Raw genomic sequence first — 23,607 nt, 5'->3', positions numbered from 1 at the left:
ACACTCACACACACACGCTCCCCTCTCACACACTCACACACACATGCTCCCCTCTCACAGACACACACACACACACACGCTCCCCTCTCACACACACACACACACACACACACACCCCTCTCACACACACACGCCCCTCTCACACACACAAACACACACTCACACACACATGCTCCCCTCTCACACACACACACACACACCCCTCTCACACACTCACACACACCATCACCTCTCTCACACACTCACACACACACACACACCCCTGTCACACACTCACACGCACACACGCACCCCGTCACACACTCACACACACACACTCTCCTCTGTCTCTCACACACATACACACACACACACACTTTCTTCTGTCTCACACACACACACACACACACACTCTCTCCTCTGTCTCTCACACACACACACACTCACTCTCCTCTGTCTCTCTCACACACACACACTCACATTCACACACTCACACCCTCCCCTCACACTCTCCCCTCACACTCACACCCTCCCCTCATGCTCTCCCCTCACACTCACACACACTCACACCCTCCCCTCACACTCTCCCCTCACACTCACACACTCACACCCTCCCCTCACACTCACACACACCCTCCCCTCACACTCTCCCCTCTCTCTCACTCATTCGCGCACACACTCTTCACTCTCCCGTAATCAAGCACTCACACTCCCATCTCACACACTCACACACACATGCTCCCCTCTCACAGACACACATACACACACACACACACACACATGCTCCCCTCTCACACACACACACACCCCTCTCACACACACACACACGCTCCCCTCTCACACACACATACACACACACACTCACTCTCCTCTGTCTCTCTCACACACACACACTCACATTCACACACTCACACCCTCCCCTCACACTCTCCCCTCACACTCACACCCTCCCCTCATGCTCTCCCCTCACACTCACACACACTCACTCCCTCCCCTCACACTCTCCCCTCTCACACACACACACACACGCTCACACACACATGCTCCCCTCTCACAGACACATACACACACACACCCCTCTCACACACTCACACACACATGCTCCCCTCTCACACACTCACACACACACACACATGCTCCCCTCTCACACACACACACACACACCCCTCTCACACACACACGCCCCTCTCACACACACACACACACTCTCCTCTGTGTCACACACACACACACACACACACACTCTCCTCTGTCACACACACACACACACACACTTTCTGTCTCTCTCACACACACGCACACTCTCCTCTGTCTCTCTCTCACACACACACACACACACACTCCTCTGTCTCTCACACACACACACACACACACACTCTCCTCTGTCTCTCTCACACACACACTCTCTTCTGTCTCTCACACACATACACACACACACACACTCTCCTCTGTCTCTCTCACACACACACACACACACTCTCTCCTCTGTCTCTCACACACACACACACTCACTCTCCTCTGTCTCTCTCACACGCACACACACACTCTCCTCTGTCTCACACACACACACACACACACACACACTCTCCTCTGTCTCTTACACACACACACACACACACTCTCCTCTGTCTGACACACACACACACACACACATACACTCTCCTCTGTCTCACACACACACACACACACACACTCTCCTCTGTCTCTCTCACACACACACACTCTCTTCTGTGTCTCACACACATACACACACACACACACTCTCTTCTGTCTCTCACACACTCACACACACATGCTCCCCTCTCACACACTCACACACACACACACACCCCTCTCACACACTCACACACACACGCTCCCCTCTCACACACTCACACACATGCTCCCCTCTCACAGACACACACACACACACACACACACACGCCCCTCTCACACACACACGCCCCTCTCACACACACACACACACACACACACACTCACACACTCACACATGCTCCCCTCTCACACAGACACACACACACACACACCCCTCTCACACACACACACACACTCACACACACATGCTCCCCTCTCACACACTCACACACACACACCCCTCTCACACACTCACACACACCATCACCTCTCTCACACACTCACACACACACACACACCCCTGTCACACACTCACACACACACACCCCTCTCTCACACACACACACAGCATCACCTCTCTCACACACTCACACACACACACACACCCCTGTCACACACTCACACACACACTCTCTCCTCTGTCTCTCACACACACACACACTCTCCTCTGTCTCTCTCACACACACACACACACTCTCCTCTGTCTCACACACACACACACACACACACACACTCTCCTCTGTCTCACACACACACACACACACTCTCTGTCTCACACACACACACACACACTCTGTCTCACACACGCACACACACTCTCCTCTGTCTCTCTCACACACACACACACTCACACTCTCCTCTGTCTCTCACACACACACACACACACTCTCCTCTGTCTCACACACACACACACACACACACACTCTCCTCTGTCACACACACACACACACACACACACACACTCTCCTCTGTCTCTCTCACACACACACACACTCTCCTCTGTCTCTCTCACACACACACACACATACTCTCCTCTGTCTCTCACACACACACACACACACTCTCCTCTGTCTCTCTCACACACACACACTCTCTTCTGTGTCTCACACACATACACACACACACACACTCTCTTCTGTCTCTCACACACATACACACACGCACACACTCTCCTCTGTCTCTCTCACACACACACACACACTCTCTCCTCTGTCTCTCACTCCCACACACACACTCTCCTCTGTCTCTCTCACACACACACACTCACATTCACACACTCACACCCTCCCCTCACACTCTCCCCTCACACTCACACCCTCCCTTCATGCTCTCCCCTCACACTCACACACACTCACACCCTCCCCTCACACTCTCCCCTCACACTCACACACTCACACCCTCCCCTCACACTCACACACACTCACACCCTCCCCTCACACTCTCCCCTCTCTCTCACTCATTCGCGCACACACTCTGCACTCTCCCATATTCAAGCACTCACACTCCCATCTCACACACTCACACACACATGCTCCCCTCTCACAGACACTCATACACACACACACACACACACACACGCCCCCCTCTCACACACACACACACCCCTCTCACACACACACACACGCTCCCCTCTCACACGCACATACACACACACACACACACACCCCTCTCACACACACACACACACACACACACACACTCACACACACATGCTCCCCTCTCACACACTCACACACACATGCTCCCCTCTCACACACTCACACACACATGCTCCCCTCTCACAGACACACACACACACACACACACACGCTCTCCTCACATACACACACACACACACACACACACCCCTCTCACACACACACGCCCCTCTCACACACACACACACACACTCACACACACTCACACACTCACACACACTCACACATGCTCCCCTCTCACACAGACACACACACACACACACCCCCCTCTCACACACACACACACACACACACACTCACACACACATGCTCCCCTCTCACACACAAACACACACACACCCCTCTCACAAACTCACACACACCATCACCTCTCTCACACACTCACACACACACACCCCTGTCACACACTCACACACACACGCTCCCCTCTCTCACACACACACACACACACACTCTCCTCTGTCTCTCACACACACACACACACACTCTCCTCTGTCTCACACACACACACACACACTCTCCTCTGTCACACACACACACACTCTCCTCTGTCACACACACACACATACACACTCTCCTCTGTCTCTCTCACACACACACACACTCTCCTCTGTCTCACACACACACACACACACTCTCCTCTGTCACACACACACACACTCTTCTCTGTCTCACACACACACACACACACACACACTCTCCTCTGTCTCTCTCACACACACACACACACTCTCCTCTGTCTCTCTCACACACACACACACTGTCCTCTGTCTCACACACACACACTCTCCTCTGTGTCACACACACACACACACACACACACTCTCCTCTGTCACACACACACACACACACACTCTCCTCTGTCTCTCTCACACACACACACACTCTCCTCTGTCTCTCTCTCACACACACACACACACACACACACACACTCTCCTCTGTCACACACACACACACACACTCTCCTCTGTCTCTCTCACACACACACACACTCTCCTCTGTCTCTCTCTCACACACACACACTCACACACACTCTCCTCTGTCTCTCACACACACACACACACACACACACTCTCTTCTGTCTCTCTCACACACACACTCTCTTCTGTCTCTCACACACATACACACACACACACACTCTCCTCTGTCTCTCACTCACACACACACACACACTCTCTCTCTGTCTCTCACACACACACACACACTCACTCTCCTCTGTCTCTCTCTCACACACACACTCACATTCAGACACTCACACCCTCCCCTCACACTCTCCCCTCACACTCACACCCTCCCCTCATGCTCTCCCCTCACACTCACACACACTCACACCCTCCCCTCACACTCTCCTCTCACACTCACACACTCACACCCTCCCCTCACACTCACACACACTCACACCCTCCCCTCACACTCTCCCCTCTCTCTCACTCATTCGCGCACACACTCTTCACTCTCCCGTATTCAAGCACTCACACTCCCATCTCACACACTCACACACATGCTCCCCTCTCACAGACACACATACACACACACACACACACGCTCCCCTCTCACACACACACACACCCCTCTCACACACACACACACACACGCTCCCCTCTCACACACACATACATACACACACACACCCCTGTCACACACACACACACACTCACACACACATGCTCCCCTCTCACAGACACATACACACACACACCCCTCTCACACACTCACACACACATGCTCCCCTCTCACAGACACACACACACACACACACACACACGCTCCCCTCTCACACACACACACACACACACACACACCCCTCTCACACACACACGCCCCTCTCACACACACACGCCCCTCTCACACACACACACACACTCACACACTCACACATGCTCCCCTCTCACACAGACACACACACACACACACCCCTCTCACACACACACACACACATACACACACATGCTCCCCTCTCACACACTCACACACACACACACCCCTCTCACACACTCACACACACCATCACCTCTCTCACACACACACACACACACACACACCCCTGTCACACACTCACACACACACACACCCCTCTCACACACACACACACACCGTCACCTCTCTCACACACTCACACACACACACACTCTCCTCTGTCTCACACACACACAAACACACACACACTCTCCTCTGTCGCACACACACACACACTCTCCTCTGTATCTCTCTCTCACACACACACACACTCTCTGTCTCACACACACACACACACACACACTCTGTCTCACACACACACACTCACACTCTCCTCTGTCTCTCACCCACACACACACACACTCTCCTCTGTCTCACACACACACACTCTTCTCTGTCTCACACACACACACACACACACACTCTCCTCTGTCACACACACACACACACACACTCTCCTCTGTCTCTCTCACACGCACACACACTCTCCTCTGTCTCTCACACACTCACACACACATGCTCCCCTCTCACACACTCACACACACACACACACACACACACCCCTCTCACACACTCACACACACACGCTCCCCTCTCACACACTCACACACACATGCTCCCCTCTCACAGACACACACACACACACACACACGCTCCCCTCTCACACACACACACACACACACACCCCTCTCACACACACACGCCCCTCTCACACACACACGCCCCTCTCACACACACACACACACACACACACACACTCACACACTCACACATGCTCCCCTCTCACACAGACACACACACACACACACCCCTCTCACACACACACACACTCACACACACATGCTCCCCTCTCACACACTCACACACACACACACCCCTCTCACACACTCACGCACACCATCACCTCTCTCACACACTCACACAGACACACCCCTGTCACGCACTCACACACACACACACCCCTCTCACACACACACACACACCATCACCTCTCTCACACACTCACACACACACCCCTGTCACACACTCACACACACACACTCTCCTCTGTCTCTCACACACACACACACTCTCCTCTGTCTCTCACACACACACACACACACACTCTCCTCTGTCTCACACACACACACACACACACACACACACACACACACTCTCCTCTGTCTCACACACACACACACACACACTCTCTGTCTCACACACACACACACACTCTGTCTCACACACACACACACACTCTCCTCTGTCTCTCTCACACACACACACTCACACTCTCCTCTGTCTCTCACACACACACACACACACACTCTCCTCTGTCTCACACACACACACACTCTTCTCTGTCTCACACACACACACACACTCTCCTCTGTCACAAACACACACACACACACTCTCCTCTGTCTCTCTCTCTCACACACACACACTCTCCTCTGTCTCTCTCACACACACACACACACACTCTCCTCTGTCTCTCTCACACACACACACTCTCTTCTGTGTCTCACACACATACACACACACACACACTCTCTTCTGTCTCTCACACACTCACACACACATGCTCCCCTCTCACACACTCACACACACACACACACCCCTCTCACACACTCACACACACACGCTCCCCTCTCACACACTCACACACATGCTCCCCTCTCACAGACACACACACACACACACACACACGCTCCCCTCTCACACACACACACACACACACACACGCCCCTCTCACACACACACGCCCCTCTCACACACACACACACACACACACTCACACACTCACACATGCTCCCCTCTCACACAGACACACACACACACACACCCCTCTCACACACACACTCACACACACATGCTCCCCTCTCACACACTCACACACACACACCCCTCTCACACACTCACACACACCATCACCTCTCTCACACACTCACACACACACACACACCCCTGTCACACACTCACACACACACACCCCTCTCTCACACACACACACAGCATCACCTCTCTCACACACTCACACACACACACACACCCCTGTCACACACTCACACACACACTCTCTCCTCTGTCTCTCACACACACACACACTCTCCTCTGTCTCTCTCACACACACACACACACTCTCCTCTGTCTCACACACACACACACACACACACACACACACACACACACACACACTCTCCTCTGTCTCACACACACACACACACACTCTCTGTCTCACACACACACACACTCTCCTCTGTCTCTCTCACACACACACACACTCACACTCTCCTCTGTCTCTCACACACACACACACACACTCTCCTCTGTCTCACACACACACACACACACACACACTCTCCTCTGTCACACACACACACACACACACACACACTCTCCTCTGTCTCTCTCACACACACACACACTCTCCTCTGTCTCTCTCACACACACACACACATACTCTCCTCTGTCTCTCACACACACACACACACACTCTCCTCTGTCTCTCTCACACACACACACTCTCTTCTGTGTCTCACACACATACACACACACACACACTCTCTTCTGTCTCTCACACACATACACACACGCACACACTCTCCTCTGTCTCTCTCACACACACACACACACACTCTCCTCTGTCTCTCTCACACACACACACACACACACTCTCTCCTCTGTCTCTCTCACACACACACACACACACTCTCCTCTGTCTCTCTCACACACACACACACACACTCTCTCCTCTGTCTCTCTCACACACACACACACTCTCCTCTGTCTCTCTCACACACACACACACACACTCTCCTCTGTCTCTCTCACACACACACACACACACACTCTCCTCTGTCTCTCTCACACACACACACACACACACACTCTCCTCTGTCTCTCACACACACACACACACACTCTCTCCTCTGTCTCTCACACACACACACACTCACTCTCCTCTGTCTCTCTCACACACACACACTCACATTCACACACTCACACCCTCCCCTCACACTCTCCCCTCACACTCACACCCTCCCTTCATGCTCTCCCCTCACACTCACACACACTCACACCCTCCCCTCACACTCTCCCCTCACACTCACACACTCACACCCTCCCCTCACACTCACACACACTCACACCCTCCCCTCACACTCTCCCCTCTCTCTCACTCATTCGCGCACACACTCTGCACTCTCCCATATTCAAGCACTCACACTCCCATCTCACACACTCACACACACATGCTCCCCTCTCACAGACACACATACACACACACACACACACACACGCCCCCCTCTCACACACACACACACCCCTCTCACACACACACACACGCTCCCCTCTCACACGCACATACACACACACACACACACACCCCTCTCACACACACACACACACACACACACACTCACACACACATGCTCCCCTCTCACACACTCACACACACATGCTCCCCTCTCACACACTCACACACACATGCTCCCCTCTCACACACTCACACACACACGCTCCCCTCTCACACACACACACACACACACACACACACACACCCCTCTCACACACACACACACACACACACACACTCACACACACATGCTCCCCTCTCACACACTCACTCACACATGCTCCCCTCTCACACACTCACACACACATGCTCCCCTCTCACAGACACACACACACACACACACACACGCTCTCCTCACATACACGCACACACACACACACACACCCCTCTCACACACACACGCCCCTCTCACACACACACACACACACTCACACACACTCACACACTCACACACACTCACACATGCTCCCCTCTCACACAGACACACACACACACACACACACCCCTCTCACACACACACACACACACACACACACTCACACACACATGCTCCCCTCTCACACACAAACACACACACACCCCTCTCACAAACTCACACACACCATCACCTCTCTCACACACTCACACACACACACACACCCCTGTCACACACTCACACACACACGCTCCCCTCTCACACACTCACACACACACACACGCTCCCCTCTCACACACTCACACACACACACACACACACACACACACCCCTCTCACACACACACACACACACACCCCTCTCACACACTCACACACACACACCCCCCTCTCACACATTCACACACACATGCTCCCCTCTCACACACTCACACACACACGCTCCCCTCTCACACACTCACACACACACGCTCCCCTCTCACACACTCACACACACACGCTCCCCTCTCACACACTCACACACACACGGTCCCCTCTCACACACTCACACACACACACCCCTCTCACACACACACACACACACACACACACACACACACACCCCTCTCACACACACAAACACACACACACACCTCTCACACACTCACACACACACACACCCCTCTCACACACACACACACATGCTCCCCTCTCACACACTCACACACACACGCTCCCCTCTCACACACACACACACACGCTCCCCTCTCACACACTCACACACACACACACGCTCCCCTCTCTCTCACACACACTCACACACACACACTCCCCTCTCACACACTCACACACACACACACACGCTCCCCTCTCTCTCACACACACTCACACACACACACTCCCCTCTCACACACTCACACACACATGCTCCCCTCTCACAGACACGTTCACATACCGGTGGGCCCCGCTCTCACTCCAGGCCCCCAGGTCCCCGACTCTCACCTTGTGTTTTCCCGGGCTCCACTCTTGCCTTGGGCCACACTGGCCTCGTCTCAGACCCTTCCCCATCTCAGGCTCCACAGTCTTCCACCCCGCCCTGGCCCCGGGCCCCTTCAGCCTCACCCCTGCGTTTACCGCTGTGCTCCGAGCTCTGGAGGCAGAGAACTGAAATTGAAAATCTTACCTTTCCATGGCTTGCTGCTCGTCCAATCACAGACTGGCTTCTCCCTGCCTTTGCTGCTGATAGGACGAGCAGCAAGGAGCAATTTTTACAATCTGAGTCTATTCAATAGACTCTATTTTATGTCCAACGATGTCTGGTGGGCCGCGTCCGGAAGGGTCGCAGTCCACAATCCGGCCTGTGGGCCAGCGGCTGGACAAGCCTTACGTTATTGAATGACAGAACAGCCTCAGCAGGCTGAATGGCCCACTCCTGTTTGTGTCTGAGAAAAATCCCAACTTTGATCCAAACTCATGCGCGGAGTAAGGTTGAAGACCTCAGCTGAAAGTGGGTGTGTTTCTGGACCATCTGCTCTGTCAGATGGAAGTAAATGATCCTGCGGCACTATTTTGAAGAGAAGGAGCTCTAACCCTGATGTTCTGGTCAATACTCATCCCCCAATCAACATCGCAAAAAACATTGGCCCATAACCTTTGTGGTAATCTCAGGTGCAATATACCTTTAAGAGAACGTGAGCAGGTTGACCACGTGACCGTATTACCCAATGGCTTTGTAGCGCGGGCCACAATGTTAATCAGTAGTTTAGAATAGGGTCTGGTTGGAGAAGCACACATTTGGAATAATTTTCCCCCCGTTGGGGGAGGGGTGGGGGGGAAGTGCAGGAGCGAGCGCGTGCAGAAGCATCTCCAATTGATGTCCCCAGTTGGGGGCTCGCCGCCATTTTATGTGGGCGGGCCAATTAAGGCCCACCCAGCGTGATGTGTGCCAGGAATTGCTATGCACTCCCTGTGCAGGCATGGGGGGGGGGATTCCCTGAGCCGAGAGTGTGCTCTTTCACGCTTGCGCACGAAAGAGCGCACTCATCTCCCTGAGGCTAAGTGCAGCCTCAGGGAGATCGTCTCCAAATTCAAAAATGGTCAATGCACAAACATGAGTTGGGACATGTCCATTGCTACTATTCAAACATTTATTAAATTTTTAAAAACCTTCATGAAACTTCATCCCGCCGGTGGATGAGGTTCCGTGTTTTATCTGAATCCCGCCAGGGCCCCTGGTCTGCTCGCCAACCTTAAGGTTGGACGGGCAGGTCCATTAACTACTTGAATTACTTTTTAAATGGCCTCGATAGGCTGATTCAGCTGCCCCCAACCCCACCGCCGACCTGAAAATGGAAATGACGTGGGGTGACGTCGGGAGTTCCGTCTGACATCATCCTGTGTCATTTCACACGTCGGCAAGTGGGCCCCGCCTCCCACTCGCCGACCTCAATATCCTAGCCATTGTATTAGTTAGTGCTCTGTTACTTGCATAAATAAACAGCTTGTGCTTCATCATACACTGTGCATCTGCAGTATGATGTTTACCAACTCACGTGCTGGTGGATAAGTGTGCAACTGTGTTCACTGAGCAAAGGAATGGAAGGAACACGGTAACGTCTGAGCCCTGGTATGTTGTATGGGGGGTGCAGGGGGGTGTGTACCACAAGGATGTGCTGGAGGACCCCCCCCCCCAACCCCCAACCCCCCGGGGAAGTTCTCGGGTAAGGATTGCATGGTAATTTTCTGGAAAGTTCAGATTTCCTTTGGGCACTTGCCCAGCATTGGGAACCATCCAAAGCTGCGATTTAACTTCCGATGGTTCTGACTGTCTTCCAGGAATAGCTACCCAGGGAAAGTTAGAAGAATTAAAACCACTTCTCACTTCTGGGTAAATATAATACCGACTCCACACAGGACTACCCCCACCCCCCTGACCCCATGGGGCACACTGACTACCCCCCACACCTCCCACTAAATCCCCACACCCTGACCCGCCCCCCCGCCGACTGCCTCCCTGATGCACCCCCGTCTACCCCCTGACCCCCCACAAGACCCACCAACTGCCTCTCCTCCCCACGACTACCCAGCCCGACTATCCATCAACTGCTCTCCCTACATCCCAACTACACCCTCCAACTACATTCCCTCGACTACACACCCCAACTACACACCCATCCACCTACACCAGCCTCCGACTAATCCACCCATGGTGGTTGACAGGGTCCTCAACCGTGTCCGGCCCATCTCCCACGCATCCGCCCTCACACCTTCCTCTCCCTCCCAGAACCATGATAGTGTCCCCCTTGTCCTCACTTATCACCCCACCTGCCTCCGCATTCAAAGGATCATCCTCCGCCATTTCCGCCAACTCCAGCATGATGCCACCACCAAACACATCTTCCCTTCACCCCCCTTGGTGGCATTCCTCAGGGATTGTTCCCTCCAGGACAGCCTGGTCCACTCCTCCATCACCTCCTACACCTCAACCCCCTCCCACAGCACCTTCCCATGCAACTGCAGAAGGTGCAACACCTGCCCCTTCACTTCCTCTCTCCTCACCGTCCAAGGGCCCAAACACTCCTTTCAAGTGAAGCAGCATTTCACTTGCACTTCCCTCAACTTAGTCTACTGCATTCGTTGCTCCCAATGAGGTTTCCTCTACATTGGAGAGATCAAATGCAGACTGAGTGACACTTTGCAGAACACCTTCGGTCTGTCCGTAAGCATGACCCAGACCTCCCTGTCGCTTGCCATTTCAACACTCCACCCTGCTCTCTTGCCCACATGTCTGTCCTTGGCCTGCTGCATTGTTCCAGTGAAGCTCAATACAAACTGGAGGAACAGCACCTCATCTTCCGACTAGGCACTTTACAGCCTTCCGGACTGAATATTGAGTTCAACAATTTTAGATCATGAACTCTGTCCTCCATCCCCACTTCCTTTCCGATCCCCCCCCTTTTTTCCAATAATTTATATAGATTTTTCTTTTCCCATCTATTTCCATTATTTTTAAATGTATTTCCATCCATTGTTTTATCTCTACCTTTTAGCCTTTTTTGATTCCTTCACCCCACCCCACCCCCACTAGGGCTAACTGTACCTTGCTCGTCCTGCTTTCTACCCTTAATTAGCACATTCCTTAGATAATATCACCACCTTCAACACCTCTTTGTCCTTTTGTCTGTGACATCTTTTGGCTATCTCCACCTATCACTGGCCCTCTATCCAGCTCTATCTGTGCCACCCCCCACCCCCCTTAAACCAGCTTATATTTCACCTCTCTTTTATTTTTACTTAGTTCTGTTGAAGAGTCATACGGACTCGAAACGTTAACTGTGTTCCTCTCCACAGATGCTGCCAGACCTGCTGAGTTTTTCCAGGTATTTTTGTATTTTTGTTCTGGATTTCCAGCATCTGCCGTTTTTTGCTTTTATCCGACTAATTCTTCCCTGGACCACGCCCACCCCTGACTGCACCCACCCCTGACTACCCCTATCCCTGACTACGCCCCACCCTGACTACATCAGCCTGAACCATATGCCCTGACTACAATCCACCAACTACATCCTCTAAGCTACAGTCCCCACCTCCAGACTACGCCTCCTTCAACTGCGACCCCCAGCTACAACCAACCTGACTAAACTGACCCCGACTGCAACTCCCTGACTATGCCCCTCCCCCTGAATGCCCCTCCCCCAACTACCGCCTCCACCGCCCCTCCCACTAACTAACATCCCCCTCACTGACCTCCCGAGCCTCCCCATTGACTACCTGATGCCCCCCACTGCATAACCCCCACTGACCACACCCGTGACCATCCCCTGACTGCCTGGCCCTCCCCAACCACCTGACCACCCAACCACACCCCCCACCCTTCCGAATGACCATCTGACTCACCCTACACCCCACTTCCCCCAATTCTGTTGGCTTATTTTGCGGCACCTATTGCTGTAAAAAAAAGGAGGCACGTCTTTCTTACCTCCGACTCAACAGAAGGCCTCGGGAACCCACTGCACTGCACTGTTCGACCCGGCCTGAATCGAACTCTTGCCACTTCACAGAAGGCTCCGGCCATTATCTGCTCATCTATCCCATTGCTGTTTGTGGGAATTTGCTGCCACATTACAACAGTGACTACACTTCAAAAGTACCTGATTGGGCTTAAAGCGCTTTGGGATGACCTCAGGCTGTGAAAGGCACTATATAAATGCAAACTGTTGTTTCTTTCAAGAGATGGGCAGGGTAGAAAATAATGTGAAATTGAAAATTGAAGAGCTCCAGGCTTTCAGGCTACCCTTCAATTTTGACACCTGGGCTTGGATCCACTTGAAACTGATAGAATGGAAATCTCTGTTTCTCACATTTGCAATATGTATTCAACCTGCACATGTACATTGACTCGATATTTGGTATGTGGTGAGTGTGTCGTTGGGCATAAAATGGGTGCAACACTGAAATTTAGCAGCACGAGGGCCTGTGTCCAATCTGTGCACGCATTCGGGCTGCTACAAAATTCACTGGGAACTCATTTTACAAGCTTTCAAGGCACCTCTGTAAAGGAGTTACTTGTTCCCTTGTATATGCTAATGAGAGATCCAGTGACCGTTTGAGGAGTCTTATGGGAAATTTGTTTCCGATGTGGGAAGCAGAAGTTTGAACACACTTCCCTCAATATTCTCCAATGGCCTGAACCTGAGCCAGTCTCCAGTCCATTTTCTTTAGCGAGAATCGCAAGGATAAAGGAAGAGATTGATGGATACGGAGTCGTTGTGAGACAATTAAGGGCGGTGACTGGAAGCTTGAACATAAAAACAAAAAACTGCGGATGCTGGAAATCCAAAACAAAGACAGAATTACCTGGAAAAACTCAGCAGGTCTGGCAGCATCGGCGGAGAAGAAAAGAGTTGACGTTTCGAGTCCTCATGACCCTTCAACAGTATTAGGTGAATCCAAGGAGAGGGGTGAAATATAAGCTGGTTTAAGGCGGGGGAGGGGGGGGGGGGTGCGGGGGGAGAAGTGGAGGGGATTGGTATGGTGGTAGGGACAAGCAAACAGTGATAGGAGCAGATCATCAAAAGATGTCACAGACAAAAGAACAAAAGAACACAGAGGTGTTGAAGTTGGTGATATTATCTAAACGAATGTGCTAATTAAGAATGGATGATAGGGCACTCAAGGTATAGCTCTAGTGGGGGTGAGAGAGGAAGTGAAGGGGCAAGTGTTACATCTTTTGCGTGGGAATGGGGAGATGCCATAGGTGGGGGTTGAGGAGTAGGGAGTGATGGAGGAGTGGACCTCCAGAAACATGATAGGGTCCCCCTTGTCCTCACTTATCACCCCACCAGCCTCCGCATTCAAAGGATCATCCTCCGCCATTTCCGCCAACTCCAGCATGATGCCATCACCAAACACATCTTCCCTTCACACCCCCTGTCAGCATTCCGTAGGGATCATTCCCTCTGGGACACCCTGGTCCACTCCTCCATCACCACCTACTCCTCAACCCCCACCTCTGGCACCTCCCCATGCCCACGCAAAAGATGTAATACTTGCCCCTTCACTGCCTCTCTCCTCACTGTCCAAGGGCCCAAACGCTCCTTTCAAGTGAAGCAGCATTTCATTTGCATTTCCCCCAACTTAGTCTACTATATTCGTTGCTCCTAATGCGGTCTCCTCTACATTGGAGAGACCAAACGTAAACTGGGCGACCGCTTTGCAGAACACCTGCGGTCTGTCCGCAAGAATGACCCAAACCTCCCTGTCGCTTGCCATTTTAACACTCCACCCTGCTCTCTTGCCCACATGTCTGTCCTTGGCTTGCTGCATTGTTCCAGTGAAGTCCAATGCAAACTGGAGGAACAGCATCTCATCTTCCGACTAGGCACTTTACAGCCTTCCGGACTGAATATTGAATTCAACAACTTTAGGTCTTGAACTCCCTCCTCCATCCCCACCCCCTTTTTGTTTCTTCCCCCTTCCTTTTGTTTTTCCCAATAATTTATATAGATTTTTCTTTTCCCACCTATTTCCATTATTTTTAAATCTTTTATGCTCCCCCCACCCCCACTAGAGCTATACCTTGAGTGCCCTACCATCCATTCTTAATTAGTACATTCGTTTAGATAATATCACCAACTTTAACACCTCTGTGTTCTTTTGTTCTGTTGTCTGTGAGATCTTTTGATGATCTTCTTCTATTACTGCTTGCTTGTCCCTACAACCACACCCCCCTCCACTTCTCTCCCCCCACCCAATGCCTCCCCCCCCCATCCCCCACCTTAAACCAGCTTATATTTCACTCCTCTCCTTGGATTCACCTAGTTCTGTTGAAGGGTCATGAGGACTCGAAACGTCAACTCTTTTCTTCTCCGCCGATGCTGCAAGACCTGCTGAGTTTTTCCAGGTAATTTTGTTTATGTTTTGGATTTCCAGCATCCGCAGTTTTTTTGTTTTTATCTCTGTGTTTAATTGACTGCAACAGCTTTTCAAGAAATGCCCACCTTGAAGAAGTTTTGTTCATCTCTGCAACAAGATTTCCTTATCTCTCTTTTGCCTTGTTCACCTTCATTGCTTTCCATTTCTCTCCTGGTGTTTGACAAGGTGTTTACTAAAACCCGCTTTCACAGTGACTGTCTCCGTCTCTGACTTACCCCACATGGATTTCAATTCGTGTTTCGAACCCACCCAGGATTACAGGTATCTCTGGGACATAAGACGTTTCTCAGACTGCTGTTCCCATCAGATTCTGAGATCCACACTCAGTGCCATGCGCCGCCATATGAACACACTCGATCTCTCTCTCTCCAGCAGCACCGCCATACCCTTTATCAAAGCTGCGCGTGCCCCCAGTTTCATTTTATTCTTCGTCTCATCCGACGCCTCAACAAGAAACTTTTTCTCTTTCTCTCAAGTGCTAAGGAACGCAACCTCCAACAACTCATCGACACCAACACCCATCTAGGACCCTCCACCCCAGCCTGTCCCTCCGTCCCCATCCCATCTTCCAATCCCAACCCCAGCCGTGTATTTACTAAACCCACTGACCTTCCCCTCTCCGATGCTGAACATTCAGCGCTCAGCAAATGACTTAGTTTCATACCCTTACGCCCTCATCTCAATGAATTTCGGGCTCGGCGATGCTGAACTCTTCTTCTGCCGTCTTCGTCTCCCGGCTCACTTCTTTGGGCAGGAGTCCTCTCCCTGTTCAACAGATCCTTTCACCCACCTCCAATATTCTCCCTCCACCTGGACCCCTCCCTCTGGATTCTTACCTTCTCTTGATCTTTTCATTGAGAACTGTCAGCGCGACATTAGCCGTCTCAATTTCTCTGCTCCTTTCACCCATTCTAATCTCTCTCTCTGAACTTACTGCATTCCGTTCTCTCAGGTCCAACCCTGACATTGTCATCAAACCCGCTGACAATGGTGGTGCTGTTGTTATCTGGCGCACTGACCTCTACCTCGTGGAGGCTGAGCGTCAACTCGCAGACACTTCCTCCTACCTCTCCCTGGACCATGACCCCACCACTGAACATCAAGCCATTGTTTCCAGGACTGTCACTGACCTCATCTCCTCTGGGGATCTTCCTCCCACAGCTTCCAACCTGATAGTCGCCCAACCTCGGACGGCCCGCTTCTAACTCCTACCCAAAATCCACAACGAGAACTGTCCCAGTAGACCGATCATGTCAGCTTGCTCCTGTCCCACAGAACTCATTTATCGTTATCTTGACTCCCTTCTCTCTCCCCTTGTCCGGTCTCTTCCCACCTACATCCGTGATTCCTCTGACACCTTACGTCACATCAACAATTTCCAGTTCCCTGGCCCCAACTGCTTCCTCTTCACCATGGACGTCCAATCCCTCTACACCTCCTTCCCCCACCAGGATGGTCTGAGGGCCCTTAGCTTCTTCCTCGAACAGAGGCCCGAACAATCCCCATCCACCACTACTCTCCTCCGTCTGGCTGAACTTGTTCTCACGCTGAACAATTTCTCCTTCAACTCCTCTCACTTCCTCCAAATAAAAGGTGTGCCTATGGGTACCCGCATGGGCCCCAGCTATGCCTGTCTCTTTATGGGGTATGTGGAACATTCCTTGTTCCAGTCCTAATCCGGCCCCCTTCCACAACTTTTTCTCCGGTACATCGATGATTACTTTGGTGCTGCTTCATGCTCTCGTCGGGACTTGGAAAAATTTATTAATTTTGCTTCCAACCTCATTTTCACGTGGTCCATCTCTGACACTTCCCTTCCCTTCCTTGAACTCTCTGTCTCAATCTCTGGTGATAGACTGTCCACCAATATCCATTACAAGCCTACCGACTCCCACAGCTACCTCGACTACAGCTCCTCACACCCCGCTTCCTGTAAGGACTCCATCCCATTCTCTCAGTTCCTTCGCCTCCGTTGCATCTGTTCCGATGATGCTACCTTCAAAAACAGTTCCTTTGACATGTCCTCCTTCTTCCTTAACCGAGGTTTTCCACCCACGGTCGTTGACAGGGCCTTCAACCGTGTCCGGCCCATTTCCCACGCATCCGCCCTCACGCCTTCTCCTCCATCCCAGAAACATGATAGGGTCCCCCTTGTCCTCACTTATCACCCCACCAGCCTCCGCATTCAAAGAATCATCCTCCACCATTTCCACCAACTCCAGCATGATGCCACCACCAAACACATCTTCCCTTCAACCCCCTGTCGGCATTCCGTAGGGATCGTTCCTTCAGGGACATCCTGGTCCACTCCTCCATCACCCCCAACTCCTCAACTCCCACCTATGGCACCTCCCCATGCCCATGCAAAAGATGTAATACTTGCCCCTTCACTTCCTCTCTCCTCACCGTCCAAGGGCCCAAACACTCCTTTCAAGTGAAGCAGCATTTCACTTGCATTTCCCCCAACTTAGTTTACTGTATTCATTGCTCCCAATGCAGTCCCCTCTACATTGGAGTGACCAAACATAAACTGGGCGACCGCTTTGCAGAACACCTGTGGTCTGTCCGCAAGAATGACCCAAACCTCCCTGTCGCTTGCCATTTTAACACTCCACCCTGCTCTCTTGCCCACATGTCTGTCCTTGGCTTGCTGCATTGTTGCAGTGAAGCTCAACGCAAACTGGAGGAACAGCATCTCATCTTCCAACTAGGCACTTTACAGTCTTCTGGACTGAATATTGAATTCAACAACTTTAGGTCTTGAACTCCCTCCTCCATCCCCACCCCTTTTCTGTTTCTTCCCCCTTCCTTTTGTTTTTTCCAATAATTTATTTAGATTTTTCTTTTCCCACCTATTTCCATTATTTTTAAATCTTTTATGCTCCCCCCACCCCCACTAGAGCTATACATTGAGTGCCCTACCATCCATTCTTAATTAGCACATTCGTTTAGATAATATCACCAACTTCAACACCTCTGTGTTCTTTTGTTCTTTTGTCTGTTACATCTTTTGATGATCTGCTCCTATCACTGCTTGCTTGTCCCTACCACCACACCAATCCCCTCCACTTCTCTCCCCCCACTCAACCACCTCCCCCCCCAACCCCCCACCTTAAACCAGCTTATATTTTACTCCTCTCCTTGGATTCACCTAGTTCTGTTGAAGGATCATGAGGACTCGAAACGTCAACTCTTTTCTTCTCCGCCGATGCTGCCAGACCTGCTGAGTTTTTCCAGGTAATTCTGTTTTTGTTTTGGAAGCTTGGACATGTTTAGCATTTTTGGAAAAGATGGATGAACTATCTGTTGCTCAGTTTCCTTCAGCATCCGTGTATCTTTTGCATACATGTTGAAAACTATTCCCGGGTTTTCCATATATCTTCTCCTGTATCCTTTCCAATTTAATCCACTCTTATTAATGCAGAGCAATGAATCAACATCAGCCGCTCAGACATTGTATTTTTTTATATATGAGGACATTGCAAGTGCTTGGATTCCCTTCCGTTAATTTTAATGGAAAACAAAGAGAATGGGGTCCAGTGGGAAGATCAAAAGGGCATTGTTCTTAAAGTTCAAAACTGCTCAACTGCTTATTTTAATGATACATTGATGCAGCATTTGCACAGAGATTTAGCACCTTCACTGATGAGTTTGTAGATTGTGCTGTTTGGATTGTTACAGTTCATTGAGCTGTTTACGTATGTATTTATTCAGATATTGCTGTATAAACATTGCTAATTGTTGGTTGTGGATTTGTAAACATTTGCAGACAGCTGCAGCAGTTATTACTCCTGCCATTTAGCATTGATGTGTGAGATTTGTAGTCATAAAGTGCAGTAGTTGGAAGGATATTCATCGTAGACCTTGTGTCAAATTGTCTTTCATGGACCTTTTGGAGCACAGCTTTATTTGTCTGACTGCACAATACTTCTTCAATTGAAATATCAATTTTAAAAACTGACTGGCGAGTTCACAACTGCAGTATGAGTGTAGAGGAAGAGTTAATCAATGAAATGCCTATTCTGGTGAATGAGAGGTAGTTGACGCTGTATTGGAAAATGAAGAACTTTCTCGACAGAGACAGAATTGGCTTTTCCTTGCATATTGCAGGGGAGTTGGTGGAATGGATAAATCAAGTCCTTAGGAACATCAGTAGCTGCTTCTATATTTTGATTAAGTGAAATGTTCTCCATGTAGCTGTTTCTCACAAGTTGAGACACATGGGTAAGAAGAACTCTGTTTGAAATCATGCTCTGGTTTGGCAAAAGGTCCAGATTTGTTTGCTTTGCATTATTTATATTATCTATCCCATAATAATAAAATGAATTCTGATGTTTCATTATATTCTTTCATTTGTAAATAAATACTTAGTTAGGTTAGCCTGTTTAGGTTCATACCTGTGTTTGATGTTCCACCTTACCAAATTATAGTGCAGCACATGTATCATGCCAGATGTTGGTTACCCAATGTATAAATTGCCTAGCCTAAATTTGCTTTTCACAACCACAGCCTTAAAATCAGGCTTGTCTGACATTTGAACCTGATAGCTCTTTATTAAAAGCAAGAATGATTATCCTAATCCAAAGAACCACCACTTAGTGGTAACAGATTATACATTGTAGAATCTAGAAGGCATTATCCTTCTAACATTAATGCTAAATAAGTCTGCTTGCATTTCGATCATGCTTTACTACATCTGACTTACAAAGGGCTTCCTACAATGAGTGGTGTGGAGATGTTATGTAGGCAGAGATATAGCTTAATTGACACAGGAGATTAGATTGAGAAGTTCAAGCAATATCTTTTATTTCTGCCTATGGCACTCCGGTGTAAGGTTTGGGGGTTACCTTATGAAGAAAAATTGGGCAGGCTGGGTTATATCCATTGGAGTTTAGAAGAATGAGAAGTGACCTGATTGAAACATACAAGATTCTGAGGGGAGTTGACAGGGTGGATGCTGAAAGGATGTTTCCCCTTGTGGGAAAGACTAGAACTAGGGGACACCGTTTAAGAATGAGGGGTCGCACATTTAAGACAGAGATGAGGAGATTTTATTTCCCTCAGAGGGTTGTGAGTCTTTGGAACTGTCCTCCCCAGAGAGCAGGGGCTGCAAGGCCATTGAATATTTTTAAGCCAGAGGTAGACAAATTCTTGACTAACAAAAGAGTCAAAGGTTATCAGAAGGAGGCAGGAATGTGGATTTGAGGCCACAATCAGATCAGCCGGCTCCAGAGGGCCAAATGGCCTACTCCTGTTCCTAATTCTTATGTTCATATGCTGAGGGAGTGCTGCACTGTCGAAGGTGCCATCTTTCGGATGATTCGTGAGAACAAGTCCATGTAAAGAATCCCATGACACTATGTTGAAGGGCAGGGATGTTCTCTCCACGGTCCTAGCCAATATTTATCCCTTGACCAACATTACTAAAATGAACTATCTGGTCATTAACCCATGTGTGCTTGCTGAGTGCAAAATGGCTGCTGCTTTGCCTAGATTACAACAATGACAATGTTTTAAAAGAATTTTGTTGGCTGTGAAGCACTTTGGTACATCCTGAGGCCATGAACGTTGCCATATGAATGCAAATCTGTTGTGTCATGTCAGCCTGGAGAGCTTTGTTTAGACTAAGAAACAGATTGTTCATAAATAATGAAAAGTATTGAAAAATTAATGCTTTGCTAATCCATGACTCGAAGGGACCAATTCAAAATCTTAATTTGGAATTCATATAAAGGCAAAGCAGCAAAGAAAACAAAATCTTTACCACCATGAACTGTGAGTCAATGGCACATCCCTTTCTGCGCTGCAACCTTAATTATAGGTTATTAACTTGTTCAATATTTTTTTGGTGTGAATACAAATAAAAAAGTGGCAGAAACAGACAGTTTTGTGATGGGGGTAAAAAATATTAAAGAGAATGTACTTAGTTCTCTGCGGTAATGTGTTCCCAACCACTGCTTGTCCTGGGCAACAACAATCTGCATTTATGTTGTACTTTTTTTGTAGTTAAATATCTCAGATGCTTCACAGGAGGAGTATTGTCAAACAAAATTTGACACTGAGTCCTGTAAGGAGATGTTAGAGCAGGTGACCAAAGGATGTACTATCAAAGGAGTCTCTTAAATGGGGAGATAATGGTGGCGAGGCAGAGAAGTTCAGGGATGGAATTCCAGATTTTAGGGCCCAGACTACTGAATGCACAGCTGTCAAGGCTGGGGTGATAAAAACCAGAGGTAGGTAAAAGGCCAGAATTGGAGGAGCCCAGAAATCTTAGAGAGTTGTAGGGCTGGAGATGGAACATAGGATCAGGAATAGGCCATTCAGCTTTGTAAGCTTGTTTCGACATTCTGTTTGATATGACTGGTCTGAATATTAACCTCGCCTACCAGACTTGGTTCCATGACCTTTAATACTCTTGTTGAACAAAGATCCATCAATCTCAGTTTTGAAATTTTCAAATTGCCCCCAGCCTCAACAACTTTTTGGGGAGAGCATTCTCGATGTCCACTGCCCTCTGTGTGAAGAAATAGCTCCTAACCTCATTCCTGAATGGTTTAGCTCTAATGTTAAAAAGATTGGGGCTTATACAGCACTTTTCGTGACCTCTAGATGTCCCAAAGCACTTTACAGCCAATGAAGTACTTTTGAAGTGTAGTCACTGTTGTAAAGTAAGAAACAAAGCAGCCAATTTATACGCAGGGATTTCCCACAAACAACAATGTGATAATCAGCAGGAAATCTGTTCCTTTGTGATGTTAATTGATTAATATTGGCAAGGACTCCACAGCTCTGAAGAAGAGTCATATGGACTCGAAAGGTTAGCTCTGTTTCTCTCTCCACAGATGCTGCCAGACCTGCTGAGTTTTTCCAGCATTTTCTGTTTCTATTTCAGATTTCCAGCATCCACAGCATTTTGCTATTACATTAGGAATAGCTCACCTACTCTTCTAAGTAGCACCATGGGCTTTTTCACATCTATCTGAGAGGGCAGGTAGGGCTTCAGTTTAACTTCTAATTGAAAGACCATCTTCTCAGTACTGCAATGGGATGTGAGCCAAGATTTTTGTGCTCAAGTCCTGGTGTGGGACTCAAACCCACAACCTTTTGACTCAGAGACATGAGACCTACCAGCTAAGCTAAGTTGACACATGTCACCTCGGTCTGGACTCCCCCTGC

The sequence above is a fragment of the Carcharodon carcharias genome, chromosome 13, assembly GCF_017639515.1.
Source record: "Carcharodon carcharias isolate sCarCar2 chromosome 13, sCarCar2.pri, whole genome shotgun sequence".
In the NCBI taxonomy this organism is placed as follows: Eukaryota; Metazoa; Chordata; class Chondrichthyes; order Lamniformes; family Lamnidae; genus Carcharodon; species Carcharodon carcharias.
The sequence above is the reverse complement of the archived record's forward strand: the minus strand, read 5'-3'. Positions refer to the sequence as shown.